Below are 12476 nucleotides of genomic sequence, written 5' to 3'. Positions count from 1 at the left end.
TATCGCCTCAATTTTGCATGTTGGGCCTAGTATGACTATTGGGCTCACATATTATTTCTTCCTCCTCATATAAATAATGAGGGAAACCCTAACCCCTCCTCCTTCCTCACAATTTCAGCAACACCACCACAAACATAAACACCATTTTCATACTCTCCTCTTACAAATCTTCAAAACACCATAACTTGATCAATTCTTATCCGAATCAAGTGATTTTCGCGTCTATCTCTTCCTCTCATCGCCCTCCATCTTTCTAGGTAAAAAAGACACCGACTTTCCTCCTTAAATAGGGCTGTCGAGCCGTTTTATACATGGTACCCTTTTTCTAATTTTGATTCTTAGTCTTATTTTGTGTTTTCTTATGTTTAGGAGAAAGTTTAGTTGACCCGGAAGTGGATTCTTGAAAGGTAGACGAGTCTTTTGTGGATTTAAGTGCAAAAAGGTAACGGTGATGGGTTACTCGACATTATGTCAAATTTGTGTGTTTATATGTTGTAGTTTGTTCATATGTATGTTAAAGTTTGAATCTTTTCTTGTTTCACATGTTTGTTGTTGAATGAGTTTGTATGAGAAACCATCTCATGGTTAGTTGAAGGAATTTCCAATCCTTTGGGTTACATGAATGTTTATATGGATTAATTAGTAAAGAAACCGTCTTATTCATGCTTAATCATTGTGTTTACTTATGTCACGAATTTGTTAGTTTGGAATTGTTTGAATTTGAATCGAACCTTGTGTTTTAATCCCTCTTTTATGCTTTGATTTCACCCTTAATACTTGTATGAAGTTGCTTGGGTAATATATGGTGGAATTAGGATTGTAATGGCATGATAAAAAAATGATTTGGGGATGAAGGTGAATTTGTTGTGTCGTGCAAATCAGCACCACGGCGCAGGCTGCGCACCTCGGCGCAGGCTGCGCACTCAGCCTGGACCAGTTTTCGTAAAATGGCCATAACTTCTTCGTTACTTGTTTGTTTGAGGCTTATGACCTACCGTTAGAACCTTAAGAGGATAAGCTATCACCTCCAACTGGTTTCACCTCATTATCATGTATAGAACTCAAGTTATGACCGTTTGAAGTTGACCCTTGTTGTAGTCGAGTACAAAACTTGTTGTTATAGATTGGGTTTTGAGTTTCTTGTTGGGTATGCATCTTAACTTTGGTTCTAATGCTTGTGTATGATGTGTTGAGACTCTTTTATCATGGGAGTACTTGATATTTGTTATACTCTTATACTTATACATGCTTCACATGAATTGTTTACGTTATGTTCGTGCAATCATGGTTGCTCGTATTTGAGACCCAAGTGCGACGATTTACATTGTGTGACTACTTGACATTCCTTATTTATTTACCCTTCGGGCCTTTGGTACGAGTGCGTGCCATGTTCCCAGGTTGGGTTATCCTTCCGCCTTTCTTCGGACCTTGGGTTACGAGTGCGTGCCATGTCTCCGATTAGAGGTTACTCGGCCTTTGGATACGAGTGCGTGCCATGTTCCGAGTCTTGGATACGATTTGGTATCGTTTGTTGAATCGGGTGTCGCCCATCCCGAGAGTCTGGATCCAGGTTTAGACTAGGACCGTATTATGATTGTCGTCCTACCAAGAGGTTGGAGTCTAGGGGTCTGTCTTGTTTGAGTCAAAGCCTTTGTAAATGTCTTGTTGATTATGGTCATTGGCGTGTTCTTATATACGAGAGTGCACGTCTTCTATGATTGTTTGTGAGAGTCTTGGTCCTATCGGATACTAGTGGTGAGATGCAAGCCCCTAGTTGCGATATGATCGCCGGGATTGATGTTCCCATCCGTTCTTATGGTGAGATGCAAGCCATAAGTATGAATGTGACATTAGTAGCCACGTCCCGTGCTATGGTTGTTAAGAGGTTTTCAAGTAATGGCTATTGGTTTCCATCCATGTATTTTCTATTCAATTGATCCGTTGTTTACCTTCTTCATATGATTCGATGCCTAATCTCATATCCATGTTTTGGTTACCTTGAATGCATGTTTAATATAATGTACCATGCCTATCTCATTAAGAATGCAATGTGCCTATCTCATTAAGAATGCAATATGCCTATCTCGTTATGATTATCGTTATATTCCCTTGTTCATATTATTCAAGTATGATGCATGATCAATATGTTTAATTAAGTTCTTGCTTATGTGCATTTTGACATATTGTGGCTGGGAGAACCCTGAGTTACTCCCCACTGACTGTGGCGTTCATGTTTACATGAATGACAGGTTTGTGATGCAGATTATGGGGAAGACGTGTGAGCTAGCGAGAACGTTGAACCTTGGACCTTAGTTATAGTTTGCCTAGACTCACCTATCGTTAGACTTGTGTTTATTCGTGGGATATCTTTTCCCCAACGCACTTCGTTTTTAATTGTAAAACTTATTCATCTTACTTTTCATTTTCGTTTGATCACTTATGGTGGATTTCACACTTTAAACTTTAAAGGTTTTAAAACTCCCTTATTTTTCCGCTTAGATTTAATAGTTCTTTTGATTCCTCATCGAGGGGTGTCACAGTTGGTATCAGAGCATATGTTGCTCCCGACGTACACACGTGTACCCCGAATTTAACCTTGAACTTGACCTTGAATAATGAATGAGAGATGGGTAGAACTAAGGACCTAAGTTGGTAGTCTCTTTGTGCATGCTATTTGTTAGGTGCTAACATGGTTGACTCCTTGGGTGTCTTGAGAAGATGGTACGACCAACCAAGGTGGAGAATACTATCTTGGAAGCTCTTACTCTAATTCTTCGGAATCAACGGAATGCCAATGCTCAAGTGAATCATCGCCCTATCCGTCGTGGCAAGAGACCCTTTGTGCCCTCACCTTCATCACCTTCTAGCAAGGAGAGGTTGGTGCCGAGAATCCAAGGACAAGGAGTGCAAGACCATGGAGGACAAGAGCCAATAGTGCAAGAGCCAAAAGGACAAGTCCCTACATCTACTAATAGGCTTAAGAAGAACCGCAAGTGCTTCAAGTGTAGGCAAGCTTATCACCGCGGGATTGGATGCTATGATGTGCCCTTGAAGTGTTACCTTTGCAAGGAGCCCGGACATCTCATGAAGGATTGCCCCGAGAAGAAGATTACTCCTCCTCTCCCTCATGCTCCGGAAGCCGAGCCAAGAAGAGTCACTCTTGTCGAGAATCAAGTCGGAACCACCGTTCCTCCCGACACCGTTATGGGTGTGTTTTCTAACCTTGATCCACCTGTCCTTACTTTTATCCCGTGATGCTCATCCTTCCTTTCTAAACTCTCTTTTGCTCAACCTTGGAAACTAGTTTAGTACTCACCCGACCTATCCTTAGTTTTTGTTTCTCCTTACATAACATCTTGCATATGGATCTCTTTCTCTTGAAGAATGTCTTTGCCGTCTTGAAGATACCTCCCTCTCTTCGAGCACCTTGTCATATTCCCTTATCTTTGTGCTTCTATGCCTTTCGCAACTCTTATTCCATATCTTGGGAGTTGTCTTTGTACCTTTTCTCCTTATAATGCCCCTCTTGTATACCTTCATTTTTGCCTTATGGAATGTTAACTTCGGTCAGATAAGTTGGCTTTTGTGGAGTTTATTTGTGTTTGACCCTTAACCCCGGTTTTGAGAGGTCGTGATGTTAGAAAGGCTTAGGTAATGTGATGATAAATACTTAGTGATTCTTGTACCTAGTGCCTTGACCAAGTGAGTATAATTGATTGGTGGATCCTTTGTGTTAGGAATGAGTTGCCTATGTGATTAAAGTTATAGAACTTGGCTTTGTTGTTTATGTTTGGGATTTGAAAGCTTAGTAGGTTGAGCGTCGTCACCTTAGGAGTAAACATGAGATAAATTTATGATAGGAGCTTGGAAGAAAACCCATTTTTAGATGTTAATGATTCCATATAGATTGGTGATGCGATTTGATGTTAGTTGTCCCTTGAGAATTTTGTTGAGAAGTCTTTGTTAATTCTTTCTTTGGTTTTTAAAACATTGAGGTTGTGTCAAGTACTTGAGATAAATGGGTGCTTTTATACTTGAGTGGTAGATTTGCTTTAGAGAAATCCTAATATGTGATAGGATAGGTGAACAACGAATTTAACAAATTCATCAACCCTTAAGCGAGCGTTTATTTTTACCTTGATCAGTCATAGAGGTGTAATCCTTTAAGAGAAACTTGCATATAAGGAATGAGATGAATTGCCTTGACCCTCGTTTTTGAATTTGGTCGTTTTGTTCTGATGGTACAATATCCTAATAGACGTGACCTTGTTAGAGAGAACCTTAAGTCTTAGAAAGTGTATGGTTTAAGCCCTAAAATCCCCCTCGTACCTTTAATCATCTTCCTTCCCTTCGTTCATACCTTGATTAGATTTATTTCTTAAGTATAAAAGTTTACTTGTCGTTTCCTTGCCTTGAATACCTCTCTAATTCTAATGTCTCTTACTGGTGTTAACTAGTTACCTTTACTATTGACTCCTTTAATCTCACACCTCGTCATGTTCATGTATCCCATTGAAATTTCCTATCATTTCTTGACCTAGTTATTGCTCTTGTTTCTTTAGTGGAGTGATGGCATTGTTGGCTACGTTGTAGAGTGAGTGAGATGCTCTTTGAGGATTCATTGTGAACCTTGATTTCGTCAAAATTGGATTAGTGGAACTCGAGTTGAGTTGGGTAGGAAAAATTGTATGACAAACCTATTTACTTTTGGTTGGTGGTCTTTATGATTTGGGGAATGTGATCATCTATTCTTGTGAATTCGGGTGTGAATAAGATTTTGGTTTGGAGTGTTAGAAAGTATGAAGGCCTTGAGATTTTGACCTTTGATTAAGGATTTTACCATAGTGAGAACCCCTAGTAGTCGATAGTTGGTTATGTGTGCAACTCTGTTAGTAGTTTTGATCTTTCGTGGAAATCGTTTATAGATGACTTATATTTGAGGGTTATGGAATCACAATTGTGGTGGAGTGACTTGACCCACGGGATAGCATAGGAGTAAAGTGTGCAAGTATTTTGAGGAAATTCTTGGGAGTTATGTGGTTATGAGTTACCGTTCAGGATGACTTTGTTGTTTGAGATTTGACTTTCTGGCGTTTCCTTGTTGTTTAAATTCCTTCCTTCCTTAAGCATAAGCATTTCCGTTCATACCTCTCTTCTTCGCTTCATCATGCTCCTCCTTTAAATTTGATACTCGTAACTTGTGAAATTCAATCTTTGATATCCTCGTAGACTCGATTTTAACACTTCTCCTAGGAAGTTCATCATAGCTCTTTTATTGGTATAGTTTGAACCCTCTTAGTGTACCTTGTGTTCATGATATCTAAGTTCTCTTCATTTCGTACTATTTCTAAACATTTCAAGCTACCACTTTTGATCCATTGTTAAAAGTTTATGTTACTTTTATAAAACCCTACCTATTTTAAAGGTTTGAAAATGGGAATTTGATTTAGTTCTCCTTTTGTTCTATGAGTACAACTTCTTTTTATTGATTTTAATTGCTAAACCCGAGTTACTTTTAATTTTGCTCAATTTCTAACTAACTTTGACCTACTTATGATTCCTTTGTCAGAGTTTAATACTATTTTCGGAAATTTGACTCCATTTGAGTTTAAAAGTGAAACCTCTATCTCTAATTTGGCTTTGGCAAAAGAAAATTTGAGTGAATTACCTTTTTCTTTCGATTTTGACGTTGATCGGATGTTAGAACTCGTTATTTGAAACGTTTAATAACTTGTTCTACGCTTGTCAGCGAGTGATTTTTGTTTTAAATTTGTCTTTGACTTAGAAAGTTAGCGTTCTTGTGTGCACGACAAGAGCAATTTCGTTCCATGAATGAGACTTATACCTTTGAAAACTCTTCATTAATGTTTTTGAAAGTATTTTGATTTTCGATTTATACAAATAATTTGCTTTTGACCATATCTTCGATTTGGAATGTGATGTTCTTGAATGCGCAACGAGAGCATTTTCGTTCCTTTGATGAGAATCGTTACGTTTTTAAAATTTTATTTGAGACTTCTGAAAGGATTTTGATTCTTACGATAAGTAACCTTTTAATGTTTTGGTTACCAATTTTAAAAGTTCAGTTTTACTTTTTATAACCTTTCTTTTCTACCTTCAAGTTTCGAGGACGAAACTTTTTAAAAGATGGGGTGATTGTAACACCCGCGAATTTTCCATTTTGACATTTATAATTTAATTAACCATTCTATGGTCTTATTTATATTGTAAATTATTTAATTTAATTAATTTCATTATTAAACATGATTTTTATAAGTATTATATTTTTAAAGCTTAAGTTATATAAAATAAATATTTTGGTCGGATAATAATGATAATAATAATAATATTCCTCGTCTTGAGTTGTAGTGGGCTTGAGACGTAATTTCCAGTGTATATCGACTCAATTTTGCATGTTGGGCCTAGTATGACTATTGGGCTCACATATTATTTCTTCCTCCTCATATAAATAATGAGGGAAACCCTAACCCCTCCTCCTTCCTCACAATTTCAGCAACACCACCACAAACACAAACACCATTTTCATACTCTCCTCTTACAAATCTTCAAAACACCATAACTTGATCAATTCTTATCCGAATCAAGTGATTTTCGCGTCTATCTCTTCCTCTCATTGCCCTCCATCTTTCTAGGTAAGAAAGACACCGACTTTCCTCCTTAAATAGGGCTGTCGAGCCGTTTTATACATGGTACCCTTTTTCTAATTTTGATTCTTAGTCTTATTTTGTGTTTTCTTATGTTTAGGAGAAAGTTTAGTTGACCCTAGTGGATTCTTGAAAGGTAGACGAGTCTTTTGTGGATTTAAGTGCAAAAAGGTAACGGTGATGGGTTACTCGACATTATGTCAAATTTGTGTGTTTATATGTTGTAGTTTGTTCATATGTATGTTAAAGTTTGAATCTTTTCTTGTTTCACATGTTTGTTGTTGAATGAGTTTGTATGAGAAACCATCTCATGGTTAGTTGAAGGAATTTCCAATCCTTTGGGTTACATGAATGTTTATATGGATTAATTAGTAAAGAAACCGTCTTATTCATGCTTAATCATTGTGTTTAATTATGTCACGAATTTGTTAGTTTGGAATTGTTTGAATTTGAATCGAACCTTGTGTTTTAATCCCTCTTTTATGCTTTGATTTCACCCTTAATACTTGTATGAAGTTGCTTGGGTAATATATGGTGGAATTAGGATTGTAATGGCATGATAAAAAAATGATTTGGGGATGAAGGTGAATTTGTTGTGTCGTGCAAATCAGCACCACGGCGCAGGCTGCGCACCTCGGCGCAGGCTGCGCACTCAGCCTGGACCAGTTTTCGTAAAATGGCCATAACTTCTTCGTTAGTTGTTTGTTTGAGGCTTATGACCTACCGTTAGAACCGTAAGAGGATAAGCTATCACCTCCAACTGGTTTCACCTCATTATCATGTATAGAACTCAAGTTATGACCGTTTGAAGTTGACCCTTGTTGTAGTCGAGTACTAAACTTGTTGTTATAGATTGGGTTTTGAGTTTCTTGTTGGGTATGCATCTTAACTTTGGTTCTAATGCTTGTGTATGATGTGTTGAGACTCTTTTATCATGGGAGTACTTGATATTTATTATACTCTTATACTTATACATGCTTCACATGAATTGTTTACGTTATGTTCGTGCAATCATGGTTGCTCGTATTTGAGACCCAAGTGCGACGATTTACATTGTGTGACTACTTGACATTCCATATTTATTTACCCTTCGGGCCTTTGGTACGAGTGCGTGCCATGTTCCCAGGTTGGGTTATCCTTCCGCCTTTCTTCGGACCTTGGGTTACGAGTGCGTGCCATGTCTCCGATTAGAGGTTACTCGGCCTTTGGATACGAGTGCGTGCCATGTTCCGAGTCTTGGATACGATTTGGTATCGTTTGTCGAATCGGGTGTCGCCCATCCCGAGAGTCTGGATCCAGGTTTAGACTAGGACCGTATTATGATCGTCGTCCTACCAAGAGGTTGGAGTCTAGGGGTCTGTCTTGTTTGAGTCAAAGCCTTTGTAAATGTCTTGCTGATTATGGTCATTGGCGTGTTCTTATATACGAGAGTGCACGTCTTCTATGATTGTTTGTGAGAGTCTTGGTCCTATCGGATACTAGTGGTGAGATGCAAGCCCCTAGTTGCGATATGATCGCCGGGATTGATGTTCCCATCCGTTCTTATGGTGAGATGCAAGCCATAAGTATGAATGTGACATTAGTAGCCACGTCCCGTGCTATGGTTGTTAAGAGGTTTTCAAGTAATGGCTATTGGTTTCCATCCATGTATTTTCTATTCAATTGATCCGTTGTTTACCTTCTTCATATGATTCGATGCCTAATCTCATATCCATGTTTTGGTTACCTTGAATGCATGTTTAATATAATGTACCATGCCTATCTCATTAAGAATGCAATGTGCCTATCTCATTAAGAATGCAATATGCCTATCTCGTTATGATTATCGTTATATTCCCTTGTTCATATTATTCAAGTATGATGCATGATCAATATGTTTAATTAAGTTCTTGCTTATGTGCATTTTGACATATTGTGGCTGGGAGAACCATGAGTTACTCCCCACTGACTGTGGCGTTCATGTTTACATGAATGACAGGTTTGTGATGCAGATTATGGGGAAGACGTGTGAGCTAGCGAGAACGTTGAACCTTGGACCTTAGTTATAGTTTGCCTAGACTCACCTATCGTTAGACTTGTGTTTATTCGTGGGATATCTTTTCCCCAACGCACTTCGTTTTTAATTGTAAAACTTATTCATCTTACTTTTCATTTTCGTTTGATCACTTATGGTGGATTTCACACTTTAAACTTTAAAGGTTTTAAAAATCCCTTATTTTTCCGCTTAGATTTAATAGTTCTTTTGATTCCTCATCGAGAGGTGTCACACATGTATTGTTTCGTTCAAGTGCGTCAATCTCACTCTTCATTGCATCTTGCCATTGTTGGACCTGCATAGCTTCACGAAAAGTGCTAGGCTCGTGATTTTTGGTCACGGCCGACAAGAAAATTTTATGGTTAGGTGAAAACCGATCGTAATGAATAAAATGAGAAATGGGATATGGAGTACCTGAAGATGATGATGAGGCGGTGAGAACGTGAGTCGAGGGACGTCTCTTTGGTTGAACGAAATCTTTTAGGAGAGTGTTGGGTATTTTAGTCCGCTGTCCTTTACCCATGGGTCGTGTGAGGTCTTGTTATGGTTATCGGTATTGGAGGTATTTGCGTCGACGTGTGTGGGTGAGACAGGTTCAGGTGTGGTGTTTGTTTTGGGTGGGGAAGTGGTGTCGGGGTTGGTGTCGAGGTGGGTGGATGGAGGGGGGTCGGTCGTGGGTCCGTTGGGTTCGGGTGGAGCGGTAGGGGTGGGTTCGGTTTGTGGGGTAGAGGTGAGTATAACGGTTTCGAGATGGATAGGATCGTCGTGGAGAAAGGAGGAGTGGTCGGGTTGGTCTTGTATGTGCAGTGCCTGGTAGGGGAACTCGGTTTCTAGAAATACGACATCACGGGATGTGAAGTGGGTACCTGTGTCTAAATCATAAACCCGCCATCCTTTTTGTCCAATTGGATATCCTAAAAAAACACGTTTGCGGCTGCGGGAGGCAAACTTGTCATTAGATCGGTTAATGTTCTTTGCATAGCACAGGCATCCGAAAATCCTTATGTGGGTCATAGGGGGAGGTGTTTTAAAGAGCATTTCGTAAGGGGTTTTGCCTTTTAAAAGTTTGGAAGGAGTGCGGTTTATTAGGTAGACAGCGGCTAAGATACTCTCTCCCCCGAAAACATATAGGTAGGATAGCTTGAAATAAGAGAGCACGCGCCACATTGAGTATGTGACGGTGTTTTCTTTCAACTCTACCGTTTTGTTGTGGCGTGTCGACCATGGATGTTTGAAAAAGAATACCGTTTTCTTGAAAAAATTGTTTTAAATTTGTAAATTCGGTGTCGTTATCGCTACGCAAAATTTTGATTTTCTTATTAAATTGTCGTTCAACTAACGCGAAAAAATTTAATAAAGTTTGACGCGTATCGCTTTTTTTCTTAAAAGATAGACCCATGTGGAGCGTGAAAAATCATCAACTATTGTTAAAAAATATTGTGAGCCGTAAGAGGCATTTTATAAATATTGTCCCCACAAATCACAATGAATTAAATCAAAAATATCGTTGGCATTATTCGTGCTTAAAGGAAAAATAGTACGAGTTTGTTTTGCACGAAGGCAAATGTCGCAAGTATTGCTATGAAAAGTAGATTTAAATTTGGAATTAAATAACGGAATAAAATTTGTAATCGAGGTTGATGGGTGCCCCAACCTTCGGTGCCATAGTTCCACTTGATCGTGAGCGGTCACGGAACACGCGCGTCCATCGAGAGACCGTACCTCGCCTAAAAAGTAGAGCCCCTCGCTTTGTTCACCGGTCCCAATCACCGTCTTCGAGGAACGATCCTGAATGAGACAAAAGTTTTGAGAAAATTGGATAGTTAAAGAAGGGTCGAGTAAAAGACTAGAAACAGATAACAAATTGCAATTTAAATTGGGTGCGTATAACACATTTCGTAAAATCAGACGATTAGAAAAGTGAATGTCGCCACTTTGTGTGGCCATGGTTATATCACCTGTAGGTAAACCAACAGATAAAGGAGCAATATTATGCAAATTGGTAAAGTGATCGAGACAACCCGACATGTGGTGCGAGGCACCCGTATCAATAATCCAAGAAGAGGAAGGGGAATAAGACATACCACTTAAGCGTTCGATGGATGAAGAGGCCTGTCTAGCGTGCCATATTTGAGCGAACTCCGCAATTTGTTGCGGGTTTAAATTGTTGAGATCAAGCTGCTCCAGAGGGGACTTAGAGGAAGTAGGTTGCGTGGTAGACATGCCACCACTTGAGGTGCCTGCCGTGGCCATGTGAATGCGAGGATTGGCGGCTGAACTGGCAGCCTTCAGCTTATTCCAACGTGCACGACCAGCCGTGTCGGGAACGAACATGGCTTTGCTTAAATCAGTAGCGTTGGGGTCAACGTATATGCGATCCGTAGGTCGTTCCCCCCACCAGTCCGGGTATTCCCGTGTGACCCGAAAGCATTGCTGAAATGGGTGACTGGGGCGTTTGCAAGCAAGACAAGTTTTGCCACTAGAGGAAGGAGGTCTATCAGATTTATTGTCACGATTCACCCCCCCCCCACCACCCTGTCGAGTATTATTGGAGACCCGAGCAGCATATGCCATTGTGTCGGGTTGAGAAACCGGTTTTTGTGTGGTAAGATTACGAACCCCTTATTCCTGGAGTAGTCTGTTAGAAATAAAATCGAGAGCGGGGATGGGGTTCGTACCTAAGATTTGGGAACGAACATTGTCAAAGCGATCATCGAGACCGATTAAAAAGTCACGTACCAGTTTGCGTTCTCTATGTGCCATCATTACGGTAGTCCAATCGCAGGGGCAAGCCGAGAAAGAACACGGTGGTAGGGCGTCCAGTTGGACCATCTCTTCCCAAAGTTTCGACAGACGGTCGTAATAAGAGACAAGAGATTCCGTCGGATTTTGTCGGCAGGCGATTAAGTCCGCCTGTAATTGGTAAATACGGGCTTTATTATTCTGACAATATTGATTCTTTATGTCTAGCCATACCTGTTTGGCTTCGGGACGGAGGGAAGTCACCCTTCGTATAGCAGGTTCGAGAGAATTGAAGATCCAAGCAGTAACCAATGCATTGGTCGACTGCCAGGATGCGAAATCGGTTGTTGTTGTAGCCGGTTTGATGACGGAACCATCGATATAACCAAGTTTCCCTTTTGCGAGAAGAGCAAGGTTAAAACCCCTGGACCATTCATCGTAGTTGTTGCCATTGATGCGATTTGAGTGATATTAGCACTTGGATTTTCGACTTGAATAAAGAAAACGGATTGTGGTTGAGATGTTGTAACTAATTGATCGTTGGTCATGGCTGATAGAGAGAGTTTTGTGATTGTATTTTTTTTGTTAGAAATCAGACGCAGAGACAGAGGAAGAAGAAAGAGAGGCGTTGAATGAAGGATTAGGTTAACCAAGCTGATGCCATATTAGGAACTCGTAATATATCATTGTAATAATCGTTATTGTATTCGTAATTCGTGTTTTGTACATCGACCCATATTGTGCCTTATATACTTGGCTTACACATATTATTTACGGAAGAGATTTGATATAACGGTAACATGATATTCCCAACAGCTATATAATCTTCTAAATACGGCAACGGAGATGTGGTTGCCATCAATAGAACTCGGAGTGAACCGTTGGCCTTGATAGGAGCCGTTGCCTGCGTAATAGTATACATGCACTAATAGAAAAAAAAAATCAAGGAAAAAATTTAAATTTAAAAATTTAATGTAAAATGGAAGGTATTTATGAAACGATCAAGTAATGAAAAATGGATTCTAGATTACAAA

General features: G+C 39.6%; 2 long non-coding RNA genes across 2 annotated transcripts; both read left to right on the top strand.

The window, feature by feature from the left end:
- The first annotated feature begins 125 nt into the window (after positions 1-125).
- On the top strand, positions 126-2468 carry LOC141602511 (uncharacterized). Its single transcript, XR_012524492.1, has 3 exons — positions 126-257; positions 370-442; positions 2250-2468. It is a non-coding gene; the product is annotated as an uncharacterized LOC141602511 (long non-coding RNA).
- A 4320-nt stretch (positions 2469-6788) lies between these two features.
- Positions 6789-8862, top strand: LOC141602510 (uncharacterized). The gene is made up of 2 exons (XR_012524491.1): positions 6789-6836; positions 8644-8862. It is a non-coding gene; the product is annotated as an uncharacterized LOC141602510 (long non-coding RNA).
- The last annotated feature ends 3614 nt before the right edge of the window (positions 8863-12476 follow it).

The sequence above is a fragment of the Silene latifolia genome, chromosome 9 (assembly GCF_048544455.1).
Source record: "Silene latifolia isolate original U9 population chromosome 9, ASM4854445v1, whole genome shotgun sequence".
NCBI classification, from domain to species: Eukaryota; Viridiplantae; Streptophyta; class Magnoliopsida; order Caryophyllales; family Caryophyllaceae; genus Silene; species Silene latifolia.
This window is presented reverse-complemented; position numbering and strand designations above follow the sequence as displayed.